The sequence below is a fragment of the Megascapheus bottae genome, chromosome X, assembly GCF_031878675.1.
Source record: "Megascapheus bottae isolate mThoBot1 chromosome X, mThoBot2.hap1, whole genome shotgun sequence".
NCBI classification, from domain to species: domain Eukaryota; kingdom Metazoa; phylum Chordata; class Mammalia; order Rodentia; family Geomyidae; genus Megascapheus; species Megascapheus bottae.
The window spans coordinates 81495596-81512018 of NC_143547.1; positions in this window are offsets into that span (position 1 = coordinate 81495596).

Sequence of the window (16423 nt, forward strand, 5' to 3'; positions counted from 1 at the left end):
ATATATATATATATTACATCTTCTTGATCTATTTATCTATGAAGTGGCATCTGGGTTGATTATTGCATATCTTAGCTGCAGTGAACATGGTTGTAGTAGTGACTTTAGTATGGCCCTGTTTGCGGCCTTTGGGGTAAATGTCCAGTGGGTGGGACTTCAGGATCATAGGGGAGCTCTATGTTTAGTCTTTTGAAGAACCTCCATACTGCTCTACACAGTACTTGGACAAGTCTGCACTCTTGCCAAGAATGTAGTAGAGTTCCTCTTTGGCCACATCCTCCCAGCATCTGTTGTTATTAGATTTCTTGATAGTGACCATTCTTATTGGGGCAAGTTGGAATCTCAATGCTGATTTGATTTGCATTATGCATTTCTTTTATGGATAGAGATGTTGAGCATTTCTTCATGTTTATTTTATGTACATTTTATTATCTTTAAGTAGTTGTACAAAGGACTTGCCAATTGATAAAGCAGTTTATGAATACAATATGTTTTCACCAATGACATCCCTCTTTTCCTTTTCTCTGAGTATGATTTCTTTGATTATCTTCTGAAATGATGAATTCTCATAAAATTGTTTGAATTTATGCACCAGCATTTGTCATTGTCTTGAGTTCATTGGCCATTCTAATTGGGGTAATGTGGTAGCTTAGGGTTATTTCTATTTACTTTTCCTTTATGACCATAGATGATGAGCATTTTTCTCATATGAGGTATTGATAATTTTTAAAAGTAAAATTTCAAATCCTTTGTCCTGCATTTGGACCACTTCAGTATCCTTACATTTGATTATTGAAGTATTAAGGACTTTTTGAGGAGCCACATTAATTTCCTTTTTCATATTTATGATTTTGTTTCAATTTTTATCTCTTTGGGGATTATATAACTTCCAAAATTTTAAAATATTATGAGGATGTTTTAGTCAGCAGCCTTCTTTTGAGCTTATGATTTCCACTGCCATACGGAGCAGAGATTGCAGGCAGCAAAAAGAAAACTAACATTTCAGAAACAAACCAAATGTTTAAATATAGCTCAAAACAACTAGAAATATCAAGTGCACCTATAACAAAGTTAGGAATAAGATTAAGATGCCAATATAATAAAGTAAGTGTTTACAAATTAATAAACATGAGGGTAATTAACAAAAAAGAAATGAATGGTGAAAGGAAAAGGGGAATAAGAATGAAGATAGAAAAGCATGAACAAGTAATGGGATGAAGGTGTTAGAATATGAAAGCACAATAAACAGAAATATAAATAAAAAGATTTATACCCCCACCAGGTCCTTACTTTCCAATTGTTGAGAAGGTGGATTTTCCCCTCTATGTTTTTATTTGCAATTTCCAATGTCAGGGTAAGGTGAAGGGAATAGGATCATTTTTGTTTTCCCCTCTGAGGTCTAAGCAGTTTCAACCATAAAGGTATGTTGGCACACTGAATACCACCGAAGCAGCAGGGTACTCTTTATCAATCTGTCTGGTCCTTTGGAAATGTATGAAGCAGAGAAACGAAAGCATTCTGCACTCATGGGGAAAAGAACAGGGCTGATTGATCCTGTGTGTCCAAGACTCACTGTTCTCTCTCTTAAAATTCCTGTTCATGTTCACATATTGGCTAGACATTTTCCTCTTACCATAGTTTAGAATGTAGCTCCACTGGTACGTTTTATTTTTTTTTCTTTTCTTTTTTAAAAAAAATTATTGTTGGCCTACAGAAAATTAAAGTTGTATCCTTCTTTGTCACCCTGAACCAGGATTAACTCCAAATGGATCAAAGACCTTGAGGTAAATGCAGATACGCTGAAAACTCTACAAGAAGGAATAGGAGACACACTAGGTCTCATTGGCACAGGTTGAAACTTCCTTTTTTTAATATATTTTTTATTGTAATTAATAGAAGGGTTACATGATATTTGCCAGATAGATGGTTCATTAATTCCCATACATTGATACCCTTTCATATGTCTTGGTCCCCATTTCCCTCCCCCTCCCCCCACCCCTCATCTTGTTTTCCCCCGTTCCCTATCCAATTTCAAATAACCAAATACAAATATATCCGATATATCAGGTAACAAAGTGAGATACTATAACAATATGAGATAACCAAGGGACAGCAAAAGAGATGAGAGATAACATAGTACCTTAAGAACAACAATCATTCATTATATGGCTTGTGTTTCTATATCCTAGAGATACTTTCATTAATGAGGACCCAGAAACACAACAAATCAAAGAAAGTCTGGATAAGTGGGACTGTATCAAACTGCAGAGCTTCTGTATGGGAAAGGACATAGCTAGCAAACTAACTAGAAAGGCTACAGAGTGGAAGAAGATCTTCAGTAACCATACAACAAAGGCCTCATATCTAAAATATATCAACAGCTCAAAAATGGAATCACTCCAAAACTAACTCCAAAGAAACAACCACCCCATTAAAAGATGAAATAAGAATGGCTTATGTAACCATGAAGAAATGCTCGACATCTCTGGTCATAAAAAAATACAAATCAAAACAACTGTTGGTGGGAGTGCAAACTCATTCAACCACTATGGAAAGCAGTATGGCAGTTCCTCAAAAGACTAACAAAGAGCTCCCCTATGACCCAGCAATTCCACTACTTGGCATTTACCCACTCGTCCAGAAACAAGGACATACTAAATCCACTAGCACAATGATGTTCATTGCAGCACTATTTACCCTACCAAAGATATGGAACAAACCCAGATGCCCCTCAATTGATTAATGGATCAACAAGATGTGGTATTTATATACAATGGAATTCTATGCTGATGTCAGAAAGAATGACATTGCCCCATTTGTAAGGAAATGGAAAGACTTAAAAAAATCATATTAAGTGAAGTAAGCCAGACTCAAAGGAATATAGGCTCAATGGTTTCCCTTATTTGTCATAATCAGTAGAAATCTTGGGCTCTCCTATCAGAGATTTACAATAGAGCAAAACTTAAAGGCCATATAGTATGACGCTATATGAAAGGAACACCAGGATATAGAAACAAAAGCCACATACTAAATGATTGTTGTCTTTAATGTACTACATTATCTCTCATCTCTTTTGCTGTCCCTTGGCTATCTCATATTGTTGCAGTATTTTACCTTGTATCTGATATATCATATATGTTTATTTGGTTATTTGAAATAGGATAGGGAAGGGGGGAAAACTAGATGAGGGGTGGGGGTGGGGGTAGGGAAATGGGGACCAAGACATGAGAAAGGATATCAATGTTTCTGAAATAATGCACCTTCTATCTGGTGAATATAATGTAACCCTTGTATTAATTACAATAAAAATATATGAAAAAATTTATTCTCGGGGTAATGTTACAGTTAACTTCGTCAGGTAGTGAGGGCATTACTTCTCAAACATTGATACCCCTTCTCATGTTTGTGTCCCTCTTTCCCTCCCCCCACCCCTCCCAATCATCTTGTTTCCCCCCTCCCGTCTCTATTTCAAATAAACAAATAAATGTGTATATATATATATATATAATATGCCAGGTAACAAAGTCAGATTCAGTAATCACATGAGATTAACCATAAGGGGAAAAAAGAGAAAAGGAATAACTGCACATAGTACATTGAGAACAACAAACACAGAGATAAACCTCATGTGTTTTCTCAGCTTTCGCTTGCAGCCTGTCTCAAGTATTCTATCTCCTAGATATATGCCCTTAAATCTGAGTCTAAGTTATAACTTGTTTCTTGGGTCCACACTGATTTTTGGGGTAGTTGCTAGCTTCGTGTTGTTGGTGGGGAAGTGCTTTGCAGTTTAGTGATAGAACGATTCAAGGTCTTCTGCTCTTTTCTGAGATGTTTTACTCTTATTTCTTCTTCATGGCATCAATGATAAAGCTAGTAAGTAAACAGACATCTTCTCTAGCATCTGCTGATGTGTAGATCTCAGATCTCCCATCTTAGTTATTTTTTGCTGAGTGAGAACTTGTGTACCTATGTACCTGTTAATACTTACCATTCTTTGCCTTTCCTTGCTACCCACCATTCCATGCAGCCCTGCAACTAATGTTTTATTTCAGATTGGTGGAAATTTGGTAAAGTGCTAGGTGTCACTAATTTGCCATTTTGCCATCCTTCCCCCAACCCTGAGATTTCAAACACTACTTTGCCATCAGGTGATAGAAGACAACTGCATGTTATTTAATGTTATGTAATTAATAAAGCTTGATACACAAAGAAACAGACCTTATACATTAATATTAATGTAAGAAACTCTTAATTGATAGCAAACTTATTTTGAAAGATATTTTTTTCTAACTTAAATTTTATTGTAAAGGTGATTTACAAATTTGTTAAAGTTATATAAGTCAATAAAAGAGTACATTTATTGTCTAAATAGTGTTTCTCCCTCCATAATTTTTCTCACTTTTCCCCCCTCCCATTCCACTTCCTCCTAAGTTGTAAAGTTTATTTTCAACATACGGTGATCTCTCACAGGATTACATTCAAGAGACTCCTATAATAGGTGAAAATCTGTAAAGTAGCAGCATTATATTTTATTATTTTTTATGTATTTTAAGGCTTTATAAACCCTTCCCACTCTCCTATTAATCTTTTCAATCTCTTCTTATTAACCTTTCCCACACTCTTATAAACATGTGCCCTTAAACACTTCATACACTATTAAACCTAATTCCACAGAGGCATATTCTCCAGGCAGAGAAATGCTCTTGAGTCCAAAGTTTCTTTGAAATTTTTCAGACCAGCCCTTTCTGGAACTGAGTGGAGTTGGTCAGGTGGGAGAAGCACTTGGCACTTGTTGCTTCTGTGTCATCATCCTCATCACTGTCATGAACATCCATGCTTTCCACGAAACTATCGTAAAAGATAGTCTTCTTCCTGTAATTCTTTATCCACAGGGTCAATGGAGACTTCATTTCTTTTTTTAATTTTTTTCATATATTTTTTATTGTAATTAATAGAAGGGTTACATTATATTCACCAGATAGAAGGTGCATTACTTCACATACATTGATGCCCTTTCTCATGTCTTGGTCCCCATTTCCCTCCCCCCATCCTCACCCCTCATCTTGTTGCCCCCCCTTCCCTATCCAATTTCAAATAACCGAATACGCATTTATCCAATATATCAGATAACAAAGTGAAATACTGTAACAATATGCGATAACCAAGGGACAGCAAAAGAGATGAGAGATAACATAGTACATTAAGGACAACAATCACTCATTATATGACTTTTGTTTCTATATCCTAGAGGTCCTTTCATTTAGCATTGCAGACTCCATTTCTTACAATGGCCTTATTGTAGGAAGTGAACACACTCTTTGCTGTCTTGTTAAAATTCATTTCCATAGATTGAATAGTCTTGTCTTTCTTTGCAAAGTAAACAGTATATTCATTGATCTCATAATGACTGCCTACAGCCATGTAGCTTTTTGTCTTCCTTTAACATGTGGAGAAAGTCCATCTTTTTTATTGATGGTATGCATGTTCCTCTGGCACTTGGGTTCACTGCCAGAAACCTAAGAAGGCACAGGATGTTTGGGTGGTGTGGTAGGGCTTGAAATAAATTAAAACTTTTATGAAAATTTCACAAAAACACAGCAGAGAAACATTATGTGCAGCAATCAAATGTCAATGTGAAATGGACAAGGAGAGATGCTGACACACATGGGCACATTTTGAGAGAGCAAACACACCAGTGCTATGGTCAGTCATTCAGCACCCAGGATACAGAACGCAGTCACCTTCCATTCTATCAGCAAATAGCGTGCCTTTACAATCTCCCACTGGGAAACTCACACAAGCTGTAGTAGCATGCTTTATCTCCATTGGGTACAGTATGCTATTCACCCACTGATATACTGTATTTTATTTCAATTTAATATTATTTTAGTATGTTTGAAGTAACATTTTTATATTATTATTGTTTTAATTTTATAGGCAAATTTAATTAAAATAATAAACATTATATAAATATCCACATACTACAAAATCCCGTGATGTAGTAAAAATTGTCCAATACAGAAGTAGACATATTTTTAAAAAACCCACAATACATTGAAGCTGCAATAAGTGAACCTCAGTTTACAAGGGATGACTATATTGCCTAGTGAATATCAGTTTTGAATTGGTTCACCGTTTGGTCCACTGTATCTGTGATTCCCCTTCCCTTACCCAAATCAGAAAAACTTGTATACAAGACAAAGTGCACAGAAATAAAAAACAGTGAAAAATAAGAATAAACTAAGGGGAAAAAAGAAAGAAAGAAATAAATAACTGCAAACAGGGCAATAAAAACATTCCACATTGCAATTTCTTAAAGTTCATTTCAGTAATCATAATTTTGCATTGTCATATGCACATACCCTATACATAGTCTAGCTATTACAAATGAGGGAAAACATGCAGCCTATGTTGCTTTGATCTGGATTATTGATATAATTTTTTGAAATCTTTCCATTTCCCTACAAATGGGGCAATGTTTTCTTTCTGATGGAAACAGAATTCCATTGTGTGTGTGTGTGTGTGTGTGTGTGTGTGTGTGTGTGTGTGCGTGTGTGTGCGTGTGTTTGTGTGATACACATGTCACATTTTCTCAAGGCTAGAGCTCTACCACTTGAGCCTCAGCACCACTTCTGGTGGTACTGAGGAATTTGTGCATGCTAGGCAAGCACTCTACCACTAGGCCAAACTCCTGGCCCCTCTAAGTACATTTTTGATATAATGCCCTTGTCTGATATATAGCTAACAACTATTTTCTCCCATTCTGTGGGCTTTTTATCTTGCTATCCCTGTCCTTTGCCATGCAGAAACTCTTCTGTTTGACACAATCCCATTTATCCAGCCATTCTTTGATTTGTTTTTTAAACCTGTGCCCTAGTGTTTCCTTACTCCCTATTGTAATATTTTCAGGGTATCTGGTCTAACAACATTGAGGTTGTAAAAGGCAGCCTTATGGAACAAATATTAAAGAATCTGATATATAGCCTAAAAACCATTCTCCTTTTCTGGATATTTGACTAAAAGTCATTGAAAGAAGTATGACTATTTCCCTGAAGGAGAATTATTGATCTGAGTGAATTATCTTTAACTACTTGATTGTTAAATGATTGTCATGAGGAAGTAAAAGTATGCTTGATTTTTTTATTTGAAGAAATGTGCCACTTACAAAATATAGATGTTTTAAGGAAAGTAAATTTTGGTTCAATATAATGGGAGGATTTTCATAAAGTGTTTAATGAAGCAAAATATATTTTTCATGTTTTTGAGGAGTAGCAATAATTGTTAAGAAATGTATCTTTTATCTAGAGAATATAATGTAACCCTTCTATTAATTACAATAAAAAATTAAAAAAGATGTCTTTCATGTTTTACCGTGATTACAGTATAGTTGGAGCACTAACACTTTGTGAGAGATGGTTATTAATGGACCTTCATATTTTTTACTGTTCTTACAGATCTTTAAAATAGTTCTCAGTGAAAATTATCTCTCATGAACATTGTGTGCATTTTATTATTGTTATTATTTCATTATCTTTCCGGCCTTTTGGGATGAACTTTGGATCCCTGCTTCTCAGGGAACCTCTACTGGTTGCCACTGCTATTTCCATGGATAGTGACTAAATGCTCTCCTTTCAGGAAGTCTTTATTGTACATTCTATTTTGTGTTAGATTTAACCTGGAAAGCTCAAGAGGATTAATCTTTAGACCTGTCAGAACACTAAAATCCCACATCACCCCATCAGTAAAGTAGAAAGCATGTTTCTTATTCTTTTGGCTGTTTGAACAAGCTTTCTAGTATCCCAAAATCTTCCCTGAGCAGTTACTCTAAAATGAGGACAGGATTAAAAAGTGACAAAACCTTGTAAGACAGGAAATGGAACAGAATTTGAGCTTTGAAAGTCACAGAGTGGACCTTGGTGAAGTCTATAATCCCTTCTGGGTGATTTCCTATTTTACCTCTTTAGGGTTGGCAAAGTTTTTGAGGAATATAGATTTTCTAAATAAGAAACTCTAGTAAGAGATCTTGAAATATATTCTTGATGACAATTCTGACACATAGTTGAGGTTTGAGATGCTATATTTGTCTACTATCTCTCCTGGTTCTATCAAACAGTCTTTCAATTGACAATTTATCATATTTCAATATCCGATGACAGAATAATGATGAAATTCATGAGAAAAGATGGTATGTGGTGTGTCTGATTGGAAGCTAGTGAGATTTTAAAGCAATTTAAAGAATAATTCTTAGAAATGCACCATAGTTTCTTGGTTGAGGACTCTTTAATATACTATAGATTACATTTTATTAAGAACTACACCAGGCTTAACTTTATTCTTCTGTCTCTTAAGCGTGGCTAAATAATATACCTATCTGGACTCATTTTAGGAAGGACTTAGAAATATATCATCACTTTTTGCCAACGACATTAATGAGGCATAGGTAATAAGGAGAAATTAATTACTCAGACTCTACTCACTGTTCATTCTACATATAAGTATCTTTTGAAGCTGTTAAGCAAAAGGACATGTTTTCCTCTTTGGAGTTCTTACATTTGTTTCCCATCTTATGGTACAATCTGGAAACTAAAGGAATCAAGGACAGATCACAGAAGAAGCCATGAATCCAACTTGTATCTTGTTGATTCAGACACTTCTAAATACACACAAATAAGAATCCACTGATTGTGAATTAAGGGAAATGTGGCTGCATTTTCTTAAACCATTGCTTGAAAACTGAGGATAAGAAAATAAGAGATGTGGGGCCGGGAGTTTGGCCTAGTGGTTAAACTGCTTGCCTAGCATGCACGAAAACCCGGGTTCCATTCCTTGGTACCACATACATAGACAAAAGCCGGAAATGGTGCTGAGGCTCAAGTGGTAGAGCTCTAGCCTTGAGAAAGTCCAAGGACAGTGCTCAGGCCCTGAGCTCAAGGCCAGGACTGGCAAAAAAAAAAGAAAGTAAGAGATGTGCTGGGTGTGGGGGCTCACACCTGTAATCGTAGCTACTCAGGATTCAAAGCCAGCCTAAGTACTAAAGACCATGAGACTCTTCTCTCCAATTAACCACCAGAAAACTGGAAGTGGCACTGTGGCTCAAGCGGTAGGGCAGTAGCCTTGAGCTGAATCTCTCAGGGACAATGACCAGACCCAGGGTACAAGTTCCATGACCAAAAAAAAAAAAAGATATGGGGACTGAGGTTTGGCCTAGTGGTAGAGTGCTTGCCAAGCATGCATGAAGACCCAGGTTCGATTCCTCAGTATCACATACACAGAAAAAAAACCTGGAAATGGTGCTGTGGCTCAAATGGTAGTAGCGCTAGCCTTGAGAAAGTCCAAGGACAGTGCCCAGGCACAGAGCTCAAGCCTAGGACTGGCAAAAAAAGATGTATAGTTATAGTAGGAGCCTGAAGTCCATTTTTAAATGAATCACTTGAAGGAAGCAAGCTGCATTCACTATTTTCTGTACCTGTAGTAAAGGCTCCTCGACCAACTTCAATGCTGGGATGAAGGAAAGAAGAAAAGCATGGAGAATTTTGATTAGTGGGATTTTCCTCCAGAATTACTTGTAAAATCTATTTCTAGCTTTCTCTCTCAAACATTCCCCAGACATTGGAATAAGAATAACTGTATTTGGGGCTGAGAGTTTGGCCTAGTGGTAGAGTGCTTGCCTAGCATGAACGAAGACCCGGGTTTGAGTCCTCGGTACCACATACATAAAAAAATCTGGAAGTGGTGCTGTGGCTCAAGTGGTTGAGTGCTAGTTGTGAGAAAGCCCAAGGATATTGCTCAGGCCCTGAGTTCAAGCCCCTGGACTGTCCCAAAAAAACTATATGTGAAATCACGGTTTTGGAAATATACTCCTAGAAACAGGAGTGGTTTATTTTATTGAATTGTTTGCAGTTATTCTTCCCACCCCTTTCCACTTTGGTTTATTCCTTGTTGTCACTCTTGTTGATTTTTGCGCCCTTTCTCTTGTATATAAGTTTATCTGATTTGGGGAAGGGAAAGGGAAATCACAGAATCAGTGGGACAAAGCATGAAACAATACAACAGTTGGAAATGAACTTTACAATATGGGGAGGAGGGGAGTTGCGGGGGGGGGGGACATGGAACCAAATGAGGGGGTAACACTGTTCAAAATGAAATGTACTCATTACCTTACTTATGTAACTATCCCCTCTGTATTTTGTTGGGGGCCGAGTAACCCATGTCTAATAACTTTCTGCTGAGGCTTGTAGTAGAGATAAAACACGTGGATCTCTTTGTCCTGTCCATCTTGTATACTGATAGGCTCCCTCACCCAATATAAGGAGGAGGGTTTTAGGGAATAAAGAGAGAGAGAGAGCTCCCTGCCTTGATGAAGGTGCGTGGCATCTGTGTTCGTGCTCCGGGGTAAGAAGGCTGGGTGCGGGAGGACATTGGGCCCCTTCCTCTCGCGGCTTGGCCTGGTCGGGTGTGTTTTTCCCCATCCCTCTACTAGTAGAGGGGGACCGGGGATGAAGGACCCCGACAGTATATTACTTTCACAATAAAATTTTAAAAGTATATATTGATAACTGATTGGGTCAGTAATTACTTTAGGCCATGAGTATATATTATCTAGACCATACAGTTAAAGAATCTGAAATTCAGAGTTCGAGTTTATTTTCCAAGCCCCAACATCAGTAAAATATAATGATAAGGCTCTGAAACAAGAGCTTTGGTTTGTTCTGTCTTCTTTGCCATTAGTGATTAGGCTAATCTTTAGGACTCCATTTACTGTTAAGAACTAACAAGTGCTGGGTTATTGTTTGTCATATGACTGTCTTCTGGAATCATGTTTTTTAGTACACAGTACTCGTTAAGTGATAATTGCTGCCTAAAAGAGGATGAAAGAATGATGTCATTAAGGATATTGTAATCTAATAGGCTGAACAAGTAATATTAAAAATATTTCCCTCTGTATACACACATACATACATCTATACACACAATCGGATTCCAACATAAATCTGATTATTTTTGTATAAAATTGAAAGCTATATTTTCTTTTTTAACTATATTTTTATTGTAATGTATAGAGGAGTTAGTTACATTCACTAGATAGTAGGTGCATTACTTCTCACATGTTGATAACCCTATTCATGTTGTAAGCTATATTTTATAAATGTTTAAAACCACTTAAAGATAATTATAATTTCAGGGATATTTTATAAAGAAAATAAAGTCATTGCCTACTGCAGAGAACTATATTAATATGAAGAATTTCCATGGTTTGATATGATGTCTCACTTTTTTGTACAATGTGTGATGTATTTCATTTACAGCTGAATTTGGTAGTGAAAATATTCCTAAGAAGGTAAATGGTGAATTATAATCAAATTATTTTTATTTATTTTGGTGGTTTTAGGAGCTTGCGGCTTGAACTCAGAGTTACATGTTTGCTAGGCAAATGCTCTATCACTTGAGCCATATCTCCAGCCATTTTTGCTTCGTATTGTTTTTCAGATAGCTTTGCATTCATGTTTTTTTCTTGAGACTGGATAGAGTACATACCACCCACACCCATATTGTTGTTGTTGTTGTTGTTGTAAGGAAATCTCACTAACTTTTTATGGTGACCTATAGTCCAAATCCTCCCAATCTCTGCCTCCTTAATAGCTGAAAAGTATGTATGGCCATTCTCAGTCTCAATTGAATTATTTTAAATTTTGCTGTGAATCTATTATTAAGACCCTATAGTTGATAGTTTTTTTTAAATAAAGCAAATAAAGCTTCCAATTAAGTTGTTTCTGAAAGTTTGGTTTTCATGTTCTCAACATTTTAAAGTAGAACAGATCAACACACTCAAAGTCTTGGTAGCTCCTAAATTTGTTGTAATGAGGTTGGAACTTTAATATAGATTAAAGTCATAAAAGCCAAGGGGCTGTAGGAGAATGGCAGGGCACTGGGCTATCTTACAATGAGAGTATGCTATGCAGCTTGTTTACTTTCTGCACAATGGAAAATGGGATGTGAAATACCTTTTGGTATGATCTGAGAAATACCACGGGTTTCTAATTTTAATTCAGTTATGTCAGGTCCTTACAATATTTTATGTTAAAAAATTCAGTCTAGGTAGGTGCTGGTGGTTCACTTATGCAATCCTAGATACTCAGGAGGCTGGGATCTGAGGATCACAGGTCAAAGCCAGCTCAGGAAAGAAAGTTCATGAGACTCTTATCTCCAATAAACTACTAAAAAAGTGAGAAGTGGATCTATGGTCCAAGTGGTAGAGCACTATCCTTGTATATTAGAAACTCAAGGACTGCACCTAGTCCCTGAGTTCAAGCCCTAGGAGTGGCATAAAAAATAGAGATCACAGTGTATGAGTAGTAGGTGCTGGGTGAATGGGTATTTCAGATCTGATTTACAGAAGGAAGTTTTGGATATGATTATTTAGTGAAACTGTAGAAATTCACCTTTTAATTGTTGGCACTATACATTTTGGTAATTATCTGAGCAAAGGGAAGCCCTTAATTTACTGCCTTTGTAATTGTATTAGAATTCAGTGCTTATGTAAACTCTCATAGTCATATTAAATAGAAATGAGCTGATGTAACAAAAGTAAACCAAATTGGATTTGTTATAATTATATATTAAGATGTATAAGTAATAAATGGTCTTAGATATAAAACTATGTAATGACACATAATGAAAAATTTATTTTGCTATATTAATATCCATACTTATAGTTTGAAAGATGAAAGTAAATATGGGAGTGGTAGACCCAAGTAAAATGTAAACAAGGGATCTAGGTGTAGGTTTCAATATTTTCTTTTGGTCCTTTGGGCACATTTAGATAAAAATCAGCATCACCTAATATGTTTAACTAGGAATAAACAGAAAATTCCCTGGAAGGGAAAGAAATCTATTCAGCATGGAATAAAAGTATGTTTGGTACCCAAATATGTTAGTTGTTTATGAAAGCCAAATGTCTAACAAACTATAGTCTTGGGGCCAAATCTGGGCAGCACCTATTTTTGTGAATAAAGTTTGAGTAGAAAATAGTTTATCAACTATGGGAAGTTATGGTAAGATCTAATAATAGAATCAAATAGATGCAAAAACCGTGTAAGGAATGTGAGAAATATAAATTACTGATGAACTATCTGATGCTTTTTGGGAAAATTTTACTGATATACTGTCATATAATATTTTATATTTATAAATTATATAAAATGCTAAGACTGCATTCATTTTCTGTGTCTTGTGATTAAGGAATGCATACTTTCTTACACCAAGACATTATATTCTTCACAATTATAACACCTTTATTTTATTGAGAACTTACTCTGTTCCAATTTCTAGGCAAAATTGAATAATGCTATGTTAATTTTTTTGCAGACATCAGTAGTTTACTGTTTAGTCCAAGCACATTCAAAATGGAAACTCAAAAGAATATTTTCCACCTGAAACAAACTAGATTCTACTAGCATATAATGCTTAACACATTACAGCAATAATGATGGTAATCCATTGTCTTCTATACCTACTAAAGCCAAGATGGTATAGCCAATTTGGTTGCAATAGTGTTGTAAGGATAGCATATTACCATCAAAACTTAAGTAAAATAAAATCAGCAATTAACAGTAAATGTTGAATGAATAGTTTACTGTTTCACTAAAAAGGGGACAAAATGTTCAAAGTCCACAGTACTGCAGGTGAGCAATCCCCATGTAAACTTCTCCATACAATATTTTAAATGTTTCATTTGTGGTATTTTAAGACTGAAACTGAATGGCTCTTTGCTCTAATTTTCGATTACACTTAACATTTTACTATGTTATTTTTTTAACTTACTGCTGTCTTCTTACTTCAAATTTTAAAAATCTGAGAATTGTCAGCATTTATTTGATATACATAGATTTAATGAATGTGCCAGAGCTATAGTTTTTTTATGCAAACCATTTTATTATCTCTAAGTAGTTCTTTAAAAGATTTTCAATTCAACTTGTCAGTTTATAAGTACAATGCCTCTTGATCAATCCTGTTCCTTTCGTTATTCTCTCCTATTTCTCCAAACCCTACTCATTCCTTCATTTTTTCCTAATTTGCAAAGAAACTGTTAGCTTTTGGCCATAACATGGCCCATTGTTTAATGGGATAGTTATTTCTTCAAAGATTTGTTTTGGAGAGATTCATTTTTTTGCCAGTAGTGGGGCTTGAACTTAGGGACTGAGTACTGTCCTTGGATTTTTCTCAAGGCTAGAGCTCTACCAGTTAAGCCGCAGCACCACTTTCAGCTTTTTTCTGTGTATGTGGTACCAAGGAATCGAACCTGGATCTTCGTGTATGCTAGGCAAGAACTCTATCACTAGGCCAAACTCCTGGCCCCAAGATGCAATTTTTTGAGCTGTTGATATATTTTAGATATGAGGCCTTTGTCCATTGTGTGGTTAGTGAAGATCTTCTCCCACTCTGTAGGCTTTCTAGTTAGTTTACTAGCTATGACCTTTACCATACTGAAGCTCTGCAGTTTAATGCAGTCCCACTTATCCAGACTTTCTTTGATTTGTTGTGTTTCTGGGTCCTTATTAAGAAAGTTTCAACCTGTGCTAATGAGACCTAGTGTATCTCCCATTCCTTCTTGTAAAGTTTCCAGTGTATCTGCTTGTATCTCGAGGTCTTTGATCAATTTGGAGTAAATCCTGGTGCAGGGTAACATAGAAGGATCCAACTTTAGTTTTCTTCAGGTGCTTAAGCAGTTCTGCAGCACCAATTGTTGAAGAGGCTGTCTTTCTTCCATTATATTTTTTGTCTCCCTTATCAAAGATTAGGTGACCATAGGTCTGTGGGTTGATTTCTGGGTCTTCAGTTCTATTCTACTGGTCCTCAGGCCTGTTCTTGAGCCAGTACCAAGCTGTTTTGGTTACTATAGCTCTGTAATAGAGTCTAAAGTTTGGTATTTAAATTCCTCCAGTCCTGTTCTTTCTGCTAATAATTGTTTTTGCTATATGGGGTCTATTATTATTCCATATGAAATTTTGGATTGCTTCTTCTATTTTCTTAAAGAATGACCTTGGGATATTGGTAGGTATTACATTGAATTTGTTGATAGTCCTTGGCAAGATTGCCATTTTCACGATGTTAATTCTTCCAGTCCAGGAGCATGGGACATTTTTCAATTTCCTTTGTTCTGCTTTAATTTTCTTTTTCAGGTTTTAAAATTTTCACTGTAAAAGCGCTTTACAGTCTTAGTTAAGTTAATTCCTAGGTACTTTATTTTCTCTGAGGCTATTGCAAAAGGAATTGCTGCCTTGATTCTCTTGGTGACATAAAGGAAGGCAGTTGATTTTTGAGGGTTAATTTTATGCCCTGCTACTTTTCCAAAGTTCAAATCAGCTCAAGCAACTTGGGAGTGGAGTCTATAGGTTTCTTTTAATACAGAATCATGTCATCTGTGAAGAGGGAAAGTTTCACTTCCTCTTTCCCTATTTGGATCCACTTTATGCTTTCCTCTTGCCTTTTTGCTCTCAATAGGAATTCTAATGCTATGTTAAAGAGGAGTGGAGAGAGTGGCCATCCTAGTCTCATTCCTGATTTTAGAGGAAATGGCTTTAACTTTTCACCATTAAGTATAATGCTAGCTGTTGGTTTGTCACAGACAGCCTTTATTAGACTGGATTCCTAGTTTCTCTTGGGCTTTTAGCATAAAGGAGTGTTGGATCTTGTCAAATGCCTTTTCTGCATCTAATGAATAATTTTCATCTTTTGTTAAAAATATCTTTAATAGTTGTACAAAGAGGTACCATTTAACTAAGCAGTCTATACATCCACTTATATACAGATATACAATTGTGTTACATTTGTTCATAGTATTCAGTAAAGTAATTGGATATGGTGGTAGCCTATGGTCAAGAACTATGCTGTTGATCCTAAGGCTTTATCATCTAGGTTCAAATGGAAACACTTTGTAATGTTCACAGCAGGACAAAGTTTCCTAGTGACATTTCTCTCAGAGTAATCATTATTCAGTGATGCATGATTGTAATTGTCTTGTTCTATATTGTATACACACGTGTTAGGAAATAAGACTAATATCCATGAAGCAATTAATAAATAAGAAATGTGCGGTTTTTTGGCGTTTGTTCTGCCTTGCTTTACTTTATAGGCTGTCATGTCTTGGGTCCCCTAGGAAGCAGTGTTGAGATGGCATGAAGACTGAGCGATGTTTTTCTAGGAGTGCCCTTAGGCTTAATACCTGCAGAAAACAGAAGAATGGAGTAGAAACGGACAGAAGGAAAAGTTAAGTTGCAAGTATAACAGTTAATTTCATAGGGAGATATATAGCTTAAAACATTCTTCATAGTTTTTCAGAGTTAGAATGGCTCTTAACAATGAACCATTGAATGTGAGTTCTTTGAGGGATTACAGCTTTGGAAATGGTGCTCTGCAGTCAATA